At 33.7% G+C, this 12,878-nt stretch overlaps 1 long non-coding RNA gene across 1 annotated transcript; it reads left to right on the forward strand.

The window, feature by feature from the left end:
• The first annotated feature begins 3,650 nt into the window (after positions 1-3,650).
• Positions 3,651-6,818, forward strand: LOC120127170. The gene is made up of 3 exons (XR_005516516.1): positions 3,651-3,918; positions 4,515-4,582; positions 6,735-6,818. It is a non-coding gene; the product is annotated as an uncharacterized LOC120127170 (long non-coding RNA).
• The last annotated feature ends 6,060 nt before the right edge of the window (positions 6,819-12,878 follow it).

Here is a 12,878-nt window from a genome sequence, read left to right on the forward strand (position 1 = left end):
ATACATTTTCTCGATAAGGCATGGATGATGATGCATGACATTTATAGAATAAGGAACCTAGAGTAGTAGAACTAACCATCCCAACACTTGTTGAGAACTGCAAAAAATGTGAAAAACCAGACATTGATGTCTACGATCAATACTGTGAAGTAAATGTTGGATCCATAGACATAGCCATATAATATCCGCTAGGGGGTGTCATAAAACCCTACGAGCTCTGTACGTAGTCATGCGGGTAAGGAATCTAAACCAGTGGGTCTGGCATCTGAGATGACAGATATAGAATCTGAACCTACTACGGTGGCATATAAAAGTGGGACGGTGGCATTTGAACCGACAAGCTATGGATGTAAACAGGTGTCGATGGTTGCTATTGTGATGGTTCTGGTGGCATAGCTAAGGATGACTTGGATGTATTTGTTCTTTTTCCATGAGTGGAGGGACGATGATGTTGTGACGTTGGATGTCTTTCTCGGTGATGATGAATTACCCCTCTCGTGCTCCATCTAAAAGTAAGAATAGCTTCTCATTTGCGTTGAACCTTTCAATATAGCCATCTGAAACCACGATACAAGTTTCTAACTTATACTCTTGAGGGGGCAAGCGTTGATGCCCGTTCTCCCACCTCGCTAACCAATCTCTATGCTTCACCAACCAATTAACCTCTTTTTTCCCCGTCTATCGATGTTATGAATATTATTGAGATTTTTTGCTGCTTCAGGAATATATTGTTTGAAACCAAACTGACGAAGCACATGATCAGTCAGATGCCACTCAACAATAACATAACAAATAAGAGGATCAACCACCACCCATACATATAATTGCCCACTCAAGTCAGGTGGGATGCAAGCCCTCATTTCATCGTTCAAATAGGGCAACCATTTGAACTAAAACAAAAATATATATTTCTTATCAAAATTTAAATGAGATTTAAATTATATAAAGACAATTAAATGAAAAATAAAAATTAAAAAATGTACCTCTACACTAGTTTTTTGGTCAATGAGTAATCATATATCTTATAATTCTTGTGGGATATCAAGATGATCTTTTCTATTTGGTAACCACCTATTTAATATATATATATATATATATGTCATTATATAATAATCAAAAAATTATTTAAAAATAAATTTAGCATTGAAATTACATCGATAGTGATGGAAAGACAAATGGTTTATTCACGATCGGACACAAAAATGGTATGCAATACCTTGCCTACAACTAGAGAAGTATGAGACAACCGCCAATATCAGTTTTACTATATTTCATGGCCAGACACATTTATCTAAACAAAAATGCCAACCATGCAGAGCCCCAACATAACGTGTCGGCTACATGAAAATAGATGGGATATCGCTACAACATACAATGGACATGGTTCCTAGACATGTCGGGCATCAGTATCCCTCCAATGATTTGTAATATGTATGCCTGGGCAAACAGTTTTGCCTCGTCTTAAAAACTATTTTTGCGCAACTCTTTAAAATTTCTTTGCAACCATCCTAACGATATTCAACCACTGTTGAAATCCGTTGGGGTAGTTCCAAGATACTCTTTGCACAAAATCTCCCAATCATCTTCCGCCACACCAAAATTGGTAGTTCCATCTACAAGCAGGTTCAACTGCATTGAAACATCCTCCAAGGTAATGGTGCACTCTCCACATGGCAGATGGAACGTGCGTGTCTCTGATCTCCACCTCTCGATTAATGCAAAAATAAGGGTGGGTTCAAGTTTACAACCTCCTTCAATTTTTGATAAGTAATCAAATCCAGCCAAAGATAAATACTACCAGATATGCCTCAGTGTTTTTAGCTTGTTGTTACGAATAAAAACTTCTAATATTCGATCAGTTTCCTAATAAATAAATTCTAACCATTAAAATTTGAACTAATATTTCAAAAATTATTTAAATAAATTATAATAAATAAATTCTAATAATTTAAATAATATATGACTGATTTCCTAATATTCAAAAATCTAAAAAGAATATAGTTTCATATTCTTACCGTATTGGCAAAATGACTCGAAATGTGATGAGCATCCAATCACAACATCTCGCCTTCCATTTTTTAACTGTAGAAAATAAATATAAAATAAATAATCTTACAATTAAATAATCAAATAAAAAAAATAAGAAGTAAAATAAAAATAAATTTATTGAATAGAAGAAATAACAATATACCCTAAAAGATTATAAAGTAATAGATAGGAAGAAGAAATTTTGGTGTGGTTTGTATGAGGTGAGAAGAGGCTTTATATAGGGAAGGGAGAGGGAATAAGAGGGAACGAGTGGGAAGTGGAAGGGAAAGGCTTTCCCTAGGGGATGCGCCTTCCAGAACCCAGGTAAAGCACGCCCCAGGGGATGCGCCTTCCACGTGGCGTGTAACAAGGAAAAAGATGCATCGCACCAAACATGCCTTAGGGCTAACTCAACATAGGCGCATTTCACCAAACGTGCCTTATCTTAAAAGGGTTTGAGATCGAGAATATTTGAGCAAAGGGTGTCTGATCAAGGTTTATTTCATATTAGGGTGATTTTTGGGTAAAAACACCAATAAAAGACAATTACAAATTAAAAAGCAATATAAATCAATACAATATAAACCATTATAAATTAAAAAATAGTACAAATACATACATGTTGGAACAAATAAAAAACAATTTAAAATAAAAAGCAATACAAACCAATATAATATAAATAATAAAAAATAAAAAAAGTACAAACCAAATTAAAAAAACAATTTCATTTAAAGAATATAGAAAAACCGATATTACCTTACGGATTGCACAATTGCATTGTCAACTATATTCTAATTTTGGGACAAATTGGACCAATAATCTTTTCAAAAACTTCCTTCTTAGTACCAATTCTTTGCATTATCTTTGATATGAGCATCTCCATCATGGTCAAAATTAGTTTGTCCCTTGCTTCTAAAATCATATTAACAAAGAAAAACAATTAATTAATTAACTAGATTAAAGTGAAAATTAATTTAAGATTTTTGGATTTACCTTATTAGAAGCTCTCACACAAGTTGTTAAGGAGCATATCAGAATGACACCTTCTTGAGGAATGAGACTTTGACCACTGCGAAGGGTCCTTATTTTTCACCCAATCAATTATGGGTATAGTGATGGTACTTTACCTTATGCTTTTCTGACATGAAGATATAATGATGGGAGTTTGTAAGCTACAAGTCTTATTCAATAATTTGTAAAAACCAAGACCAAGAGGAATGATTTTCATGCTCAACTGTAACATAAGTTGTAACACCCTAATTTAATTTGATTCTTATTTGATTTTATTTAACTAAATTTCGGAGATTGATTTTGAGAATTTTAAAAAATCATCCATAAATTCTACCATCTTTATTCAACAAAGAAAATTAAATAAATAAAATAAAGGAGTGGTTAGTATGGTTTGACACCATGACCAATAATCATAATGCCACATGCCATGCCATATGGGCTAGGGCACTATATGTGTCCAAAAATAATAAAAATATTATCTTAACCTTTTAAGATAAGATGTTTTAATCCCCAAAAGATCCTTTTCAGTTGAAATCAAATTGAACATTAAAAATTAAACCCCCCAATTTTCTAGTTTTTTCATTGTCGTCTCTTCACCGTTCAAGCTTCGTTAAACCGTCTTAATTAACAACGTTTTTGTCGGTGTTGTGCAATAAAAACCACTATACTACCCCATCGTAAGGCATCACCAATCATCGTAAAAAGGTTTTTGAAATATCTTTGGAAACCCTAATTGTCATCATTGATTTTGTCGATTTTGGGTCAATTTTGGTGTTCGATAGCCTTACCATCTACGTCGTTGAGATCCATGTGTCCTTCCGACCAAATCCCGACCAGGATCATCGCCTCACCACCATCAATTCTTCGTCTGTCGTTGGGGTAAGCCTTATTTTCTTCCTCAGTTATTTCATCAAGTTTTGGGTTAATTTTTGGTTGGATTATGGTTGTTTAAGGCCAGATAACATAGTTGGAGTAATCGGTCAATCACCTCTCCCATTTTCACCTGCGCACGCTCCCCATGCACTGCCCTTGTGTGTGGGACTCCTCCTCGGTCAGGATGTCTCTTGAATCGGTCTAGTTAGATTGGACCAAGCTAAACCTTCAAGATTAGACTGAACCGGTCTGTTATTTAAACCGAGTCAACTAAGTCATCTCACGCTGAGACAACTAGTAACGAGTCAACTCGAATTGATCTTACTTGTTAACTTTGACTGAATCGTTGATTTTGACCTAGACTGTTGACTTTGACCAGTGTTGACTTTGATCGACATTGAATTTGAGCAAAATGTCAAATTTTTTTGAAAAGACCTATTTTATGTTTTTCGACTTTTTGAGTTCTAATTTGCAATTTGTTTTGCAAAATTCTTACCTGATAAGTTGTTTTTCAGCATTTTATCTCCTGATTCGATCCGATTTTTACAATTATGTTTCGTTTCTAATGTAATTTATGTTTCCATTTATCCGAGATATTTTAGGACATTATTCAAGTTCAATTGCAATCAAATGGAGTTTAATTGATCATCGATATGACTCAAAAATTGAGGTAATACATTACTATTTTTTGGATGCTTTACGGAACATGTTGGTATTGGTTATTGCATAAATAACTATTATTGGTCTATTAGGTATAATTAATTATTGTTGAACTTGAACTAAATACGATAAATAGTTAGTAAACTGAGTAAAACTCAGAGAACTCGAATAAGAAATTAGAAGAATGATAAGAAATAAATCCAAGTTTAGTGTTTAATTAGGAAATCAATTGACCTCAGGATCCGTAAATTATTATTATTTCGTTTAAGGTTAAATGATAAAAATACTTGGATAAGAAAACAAAAATACCCTTATGATATAAAACGACAAGGATTGTCTATAAAATTGAAAATAACCCTGAAAGCTATACATGACGTGATAAAATTATTGTTTCACATGTTAAAATTTTGTTTTGCCTAAAAACCCTGACAACTGATTATGACTTCCGAGATGGCTAATGACATAGAATTCTTATTCTTGAATAAACACTTGAGAACTAATTTACTAGAAGTAATGAATATGACATAATTGTTACTATGATTGAAATACCCTTGAAATGAAAAAAAAAGACCTGGATCTCCCCCTGATAGTGAAAATGACTTAAGAATTCATTCCTGTCTTGATAGAACTACAATTTCATAGATTAAATTCATGATTTGTTTGGAAACTTTTGGTAATGGATTCTTAGCCTTTGATATCCCTACATACTCGGATATTCTGATTTCAAAATAAATATATGAAGACCAATTTATTGGTAGAACTGTTTGATTTTGAATTGTTTGAAAAGAACAAAATACTCTAAAGCTCTAAAATGACTAGGATAACCTCAAGTACTAAAATGATCTAAATACCCTCATGACCTAGAAATAAGTTGATGCCATTGGATAAACTCTGGAATAACCTATAAACCTAAATGTTGTACTGCCTATAAAGGTCCTAGAGCACGACCCAAGTGCGTCGATCATTCTAGATGCAGTTACAATAAAAAATAAATAATATCATCAGAATACATATTCGTCCCATTGAGATGCGTTCAATGGTGATTAGTTCAACAAGTGCAACTAGGATTAAAAATGAATATTCTTAAGGACATCAGTCCCAATGGTTGGTGAGTATCGCAGTGTTGAAACCTATTAAATTTTCTTTGACTCAAAATCCTGATAATTTGATATAAATCCTAAATATTGAATATCATCATTTTACCCTTGTTGAGTTTAATTACTAAGAATTTTTCAGGAATTGTACTGACTAAAATGCCTATAATGGATTGAGAAATAGAATCACTCCTTTTACATATGAATCTTAAAAAAATTTAATGTAAGGTTCCTGAATATCTTTCTGATTCACCCGAAATCCTAAATGGTCCTGAAACATCAATTTCTGAATGTTTCTGATCTTTGGTTTCTAATAAAAGGTACACATGATTTCTAATTCAAGGTATATCTGGTTATTGATTATAATATTACTGTTTATTGTTTATCCTGTTTTATATCGGGGTATTATCCGGGATCTGTTATAGAGTTCTGCTGGTTCAACTCTAATAAAGCTGGTAATTCCTTATGAACTTAAGGCGATGCCCAATGGGCCTAGTGGTAAGACCTTAAAAACCCTAAGGCAATCCCTTAGGGTGGTTTCTTTTCTTTGTGCATTGGATAAGTCCTTATGGAGCTAAGGGCAATCCCCTTATTTGGCTTTTACGCTTCAATTAGGGTAAGTCCTTATGGACCCAAGTTGCTCCTTTAGGTTGGCTTCCGCCAAATAGATCTAAGGTAAGTCCTTATGGATGTAGTTTTGGGGAACAACATAACAGTGTTCGGGTGGAGGGTGTTACAATGATTTTAAAAATATGTTTTACTTAAAACAACTACTATTACTTTTTTAAACTATGTTTATATTTATTTCTGGTTTCGTTGGAACACACTAGACACCCCTTTTCAATCTCCTAAATATGTTTGTCTGAATGTTTCCTCTGGACTGTAGATTTCACATATAATACTTGAAGAACTAATTAAATAAATCTCACCTCTTCAAGATAACATGTAGTTGCCTGAATCAATAAGAAAGTTTTATGTTTTACCATATATCTATTTAACCTTTAACATCATTTGGTAGTAGTGTATCACTAAGCTTCCCAAAGTTGACTTTGTTACTTACCATTTCAGGTTAAAGAATTGATCATGTGGAGTTATTGACAACAGTTGTGGGAGTTTGTTCGACGTTGCTTACTAGTATGATATCAGTAGAATTAGGGGGCATGTAGGTCATATTTTGTGTTTATACTGAGTCTGTAACTTTCACGATATGATGTATGATTTAATTATGTTTTTAGTATATGAATAATTTCTGAATTTGTGTTTTTATTTATGAATTATTTTATGGTTTTTAAATTTTTTATCAAAAATTTTATTTTCCCGTATTTTTTTACTATGTGACAACTCAAATCAGATCAAGTCACCCGTATCAGTCTGAGGCTGTTACATTTAGTTATATCATAGCTTAGGTTGAGTCGAGTCTTCAAGGTAGATTGGTCGATCGACTATCATAAGGTGTCTTGTCAATATATGCCCCCAAATTATGATTGTACTCTTCTAAGCCAGAACTTTGTTGTAAATTCCTTTCTATATGATAAATGTACATGTGTAATTTGTCTATCATGGTTCAATCTATGCAAAAAATGAATGTTGTTAGCATTTTTGCCGTATTAGAAAATCACCTTACGAGTAACATAAGAGTTACTTATTTGAAGATCCTAACCCGATTCTAGACAAGGATCTAGATTTTGTTACCCCAAACGTATATAAGGATAAGCTCATAACCAAACTTTATAAGTGAAGTTTCAAGATTAAAAACTGCTACCCAATTGGATTAAAGAGAAATGTATTTGGTTCAAGCTTTGACAAGGTGTTTCCCTTAGAGTTCTATAATAATGAACCTAACTAAAGAATTTCAGGAATCATTCTTGTTCCAAGTTTCTTAGACTTAAAATCAAAAAGGGTTGAGCTTTGTACCTCAATGATTTGATCAATTTAGGTTTAAAAGTGTTTGTGTACTTGAAAAAAGTGTAACTCTTAATGTGAGTTTGATATGTATGGAAGAAAACAAATATGTGTGTATGTCACACTATAGGTAAATAAGTTTTATCTGCCCAAAACTCTTGTCACTTTGGATGCGTAAGATGATAAGACATATCATATTCTGAAGAGAGTCAGATTAGTTGCTTATCAGCTTGAGCTATCTCCCCAGCTTAGTCATATTCACAATGTTTTTCATGTGTCTATGTTGAGGCTATACCTTCTGAACCCCAGTCACATCATCTAGGTAGAGGTTGTCGAGTTGAGACCATATTTATCTTATGATGAGGAGCTTGTTGAGATGTTGAATCGAGATAATAGAGTTCTTCAAAATAGACGTATCCTGATGGTAAAGGTTCAGTGGAGTAAACGTGGAACCGTAGAAGCTACCTAGAGACCGAGGAATCAATGAAGGATTAGTTTCTGCATCTCTTCGCTTTAGGTAAATTTTGAGGAGAAAACTTTCTTTAGGGGGAGAGTTGTAACACCCCAATTTTAATTTAATTCATTTTTGATTTTATATAACTAAATTTTAGGGAACAATTTGTGAGAATTTAAAAATGATAAGTTAGTTTTTTAAAATTCTAAGAACTTTAGGGAATCGATCATAAATTCTACCATCTCTATTCACAAAAGAAAAAAAAATAAATGAGTGGTTGGCATAGTTTGAAACAGTGAACACTAAGCATAGTGCCCAATGCCCTGCCATTAGGGCTAAGGCATATTTGTGTCTTGAAATAATAAAAATATTATCTTAACCTTTTAAGATCAAATGTTTTAATCCCTAAAGGACCTTTCCCAGTTGAAATCAAACCAACCCTAAAAATTAAACCCTCTCATCCATCTTTTTCATTGTCGTCACTTCACTGTTTAAACTTATTCCAGCCGCCATGATCATCATCGCTACAATCGACGTGTTCACTGGCATCTTTCGACCAAAACCCCTCTGGTGCCCCATCATAAGTCTTCACCATTTGTTGTAAATAGTGATTTGAAATCTCGTCAAAAACCCTAACCGTCGTCTTTGATTTTGTCAATTTTAGGCCGATTCTGGTTTCTGATAGCCTCATCGCCTATGCCGTTGAGTTCTCTGTGTCCTTCTGACCAATACCTGACCAGGATCGTCGCCTCACCGATATCCATTATTTGTCCATTGTTAGGGTAAGCCTTATTTTCTTCCTTGGTTATTTCATCGAGTTCTAGGTTAACTTTTGGCTGGATTTTGGTTGTTTATGGTAAGCATAGCTGGGGTAATCAGTCGGTTGTCCATGCCATTTTCGCCAGGGCAGGCACTAGCCTTGCACGAGGAGCTCTTGCTTGGTTAGGATGGCTCTAGAATCAGTCTGGTTAGATCAGACTAGGCTGAATAGGCCTGATTAGACCGAACCAATCTGTTATTAGAACCGAGTCAACTAAGTCAACTCGCAATGAGTTAACTCAAATCGATTTGACCCATTGACTTTGACCCAGACCATTGACTTTGGTCAGATTTGACTTTGACTATGTTTGACTTTGATTTGTGTTGACGTTGACAAAAAAGTTAAATTATTTGAAAAGTCATATGTATTGTTTTTCGAAGTCTTGAGCCTTAATTTGTGGTACGTTTCACCAAATTTGAACCATGTAAGCTATTTTTCAGCATTTTATATCTTAATTTAATATGATTTTCACATTTAAGTTTTGTTTCTAATATAATTCATTTTCCATGTATTTGAGATATTTTGGGACATTGAATTCAAGTTAAATGACGATCGAATGAAGTTTAGTTGATCGACTGATGTGGCTTAGAAATTGAGGTAATACATTAATACTTTTTGCATGCTTTACAGAAGATGTTGGTATTGGTTATTACATGAATAAATATTATTGGTTAATTAGGTATAATTAATTATTGTTGGACTCAAACCGAATACGATAAATATTTTGTAAACTGAATTAAACTCGAAGGACTCGTATAAGAATTTGGAAGATCGATAAGAAATAAATCCAATTTCGGTTATTAATCAAGAAATAAATGGATGACATTGGATAAACTTTGGAAACATCTATAAACCCAAGTGTTGGACTGCCTATAAATTTCTTGGAGCACGACCAAGTGCATCGGTCATTCTGGATACGATTGCAATATATAAATAAATAATATCATAGGAATACATGTTCATCCCCTTGAGATCCTTTCAGTGATGATTTTGATGGTAATCAGTTCAACTAGTGTAGTCAATATTAAGAAGTGAATATTCTGAAGGATATTGGCCTGAATTATTGGTGAGTATCGTGGTGTTGAGACTTGTTTAATTTGCTTTGACTCAAAATCATGATAATTCGATATAAATCCTGGATATTGCAAATCTTCGTTTTACTCTTATTAAGTTGAATGACTAAGAATTCTTTAGGATTTGTAATGACTAAAATGCCCCAGATGGACTGAGTAATGGAATCATTTCTATTAGTTCCGACTCTTAAGTAATTTTGATGTAAGGTTCTTGAATACCATTATGATATACCAGAAATCCTCAATGGTCCTAAAGCATCAATTTTTTAATGTTTGCTTAGACCCAATAAAATTGAACCCCTTTTTATTAAGGATCTTGTTTCTGATATCCAATCAATTTACAAAAAATTCATGTTTCCCTTCTTGATAACACCAAGCGCTTTAGAAAAATAATTGGATATTCTAGTGTGTTCCCTATGTATATGGATATCATTTTTTATATTAAAAGTTTGACTATGTTTTGAAATAAAAACATGATTTATGATCTCTGGTTTCTCATAGAAGGTACATCTGGCTCGTGATTATGATATAACTATATATTGATTATCTTGTTTTATATTGGGGTACTATTCGAGATCTGTTATGGATTTCTACAAGTTCAGCTCCAATTAAGCTGGTAATAAATTATGTACCTAATATAGTAATTGGGTGGGCTTTTGGACCCAATGGGCTTAATGGTAAGACTTATAGACCCTAAGTAATCCCTTAGGGTGGCTAATTTGCTTTGTGCATTGGGTATGTCCTTATGGACCTAAGGGCACTCCTCTTAGGTGGATCATACGCTTCGGCTAGGGTAAGTCCTTATCTACCCAAGGTGCTCCCAAAGGTTGGCTCCTACACCCAATGAGCCTAGGATAAACCCTTATGGGAAACTGTATATCGATGTTCAGGTGGAGGGTATTACAGTGATTTCAAAAATATTTTTTTACTAAAATAAACTACTATTATTGTTTTTAAACTATGTTTATATTTTTTGGTCTAGTGGGAACACACTAGACACCTCTTTTTGATCTCTTGAATCTATCTCTCTGAATGTTTCCTCTAGACTATAGATTTCTCATCTAATACTTGAAGAATTAAATCTCAGCTCGTCACAAAAAACTTTAGATATCTGAATCAATAAGACAATTTTATGCTTTACCATATATTTGCTTGGCTTTTAGCATCTTTTGGTAGTATTGTATTACTAAGCTTCCTAAAACTCACTTTGTTACTTACCATTTCAGGTTAAAGAATCGATCATGTGCAGTTATTGACACCAGTTATGGGAGGTCCTTTGACGTTGCTTGCGAGTATGGTACCTGTATAATTAGGGGCTATGTAGGTCAGGTTTTTTCTTTATATTGAATCTGAAACTTGCATGATACGATGTGTGATTTAATTATGTTTTTAGTATATGAATGATTTCTGAATGTGTTTTTATTTATAAATTGTCTTACATTTTTTAAATTTGTTATCAATTTTTTTATTTTTCTCATATTTTTTTTACTGTGGGTCACTCTATTGACCTAATGTGACACCTTATATTGGATCGGATCACCCGTATCAGTATGTGGGTATTACATATGCCAAGAGGTAGATTTAATCATTTGCATTCACCCCAAATATACATTGTTACAAATAATTATCTAGAAGACATATGATTGTTCCCATGATTTTTTCCTCTCAATTTAACAATTTAACCTTATAACCTTGCATATTGGTTATCCTGGTTCCCATGAATCATTTTCAGAGCATGTTTCTTTGCTCTACTGGATTTTGCCATTAATACAATTATGTAATCATTTTTGACATCTTGTCTTAGGAAGTTAGTGGATTTGTTTGGGTGAACTCTAAATTTCTCTAGATATTCTTTAGCTAACCACCTATAATTAAAATTACTATTATTCATATCTCTAATACAATTATGCTCTCTAACATATATCTTATTCTGTCAAGTTATGTTATTTTCATCTTTAGGATTCAATCTTGATGTCCAACCCATAGGCACCCCTTCACAGACACAACTTGAAGTCTTTTGAATCATTAACCTTAAGGTTCACATTTTACCAATTTTCACTGTGTGACCTCACTATTATTTTATCGTAGTAATACTAGGGATGGCAATGGGTCGGGTCGGGTCGGGTTTTTGGGCCACCCGACCCGACCCGAGAAGAAAGGGTTCTCCACCCGTGACCCGACCCGATCCGACAAAATTAATGTTTCACCCGACCCGACCCGAATATATGACTTAGAAACCCGACCCGACCCGACCCGAAATAATAAAAAAAAATTTAATTCAATGAAAACAGTGACTTAATTGAAAAAAATTATATATGGAGGGTATTTGTAATTATCCCTAAATATAAGATAAAATTATATATTTTTCGGGTCGTGTCGGGTCGGATTTTTTTTACCCTAAACCGACCCGACCCGACCCAAACAGTGCATTTTAAAAAAACCCGACCCGACCCGAACCCGAATTTTTTTAAAAAAAATCCGACCCGATCGGGTCGGGTCGGGTCGGAACCCGTCGGATTCGGGTTGAGTTGCCATCCCTAAGTAATACACTTTGCTATGTCTAACGGCTACAACTCTCCATCCAAATCGGGAGTGATCTGCTTATTACTGACGTAACATACATTATTATCATCAACAAAAATAATTTAAAAACTTATAACTATGAGTGTAACAAATACAAACCCTTTTATATAATTAATAAATAGAAATAAGAAAGCTTTTGAATACATACGTTTGATGACAATAATCAGAGTGGGAGAAATGTTGAAAAATAGTATATAAATTCATTCTTAATTGACTTTCAGTCATTTATTGAGTAAGTCATTTTTCTAGACCAACTTATACATATGAAGAGAAACAATACAACATCCAACCCACACGTTAAAAGTTAAACATATTTAAAAGTTTTAATTGAGAAGCCCCTCATTATCCTTTGCCTTTTGAGCCATTAATTCCCCTATTAA

Source organism: Hibiscus syriacus, unplaced genomic scaffold, assembly GCF_006381635.1.
Source record: "Hibiscus syriacus cultivar Baekdansim isolate YM2019G1 unplaced genomic scaffold, ASM638163v2 tig00001478_pilon, whole genome shotgun sequence".
In the NCBI taxonomy this organism is placed as follows: domain Eukaryota; kingdom Viridiplantae; phylum Streptophyta; class Magnoliopsida; order Malvales; family Malvaceae; genus Hibiscus; species Hibiscus syriacus.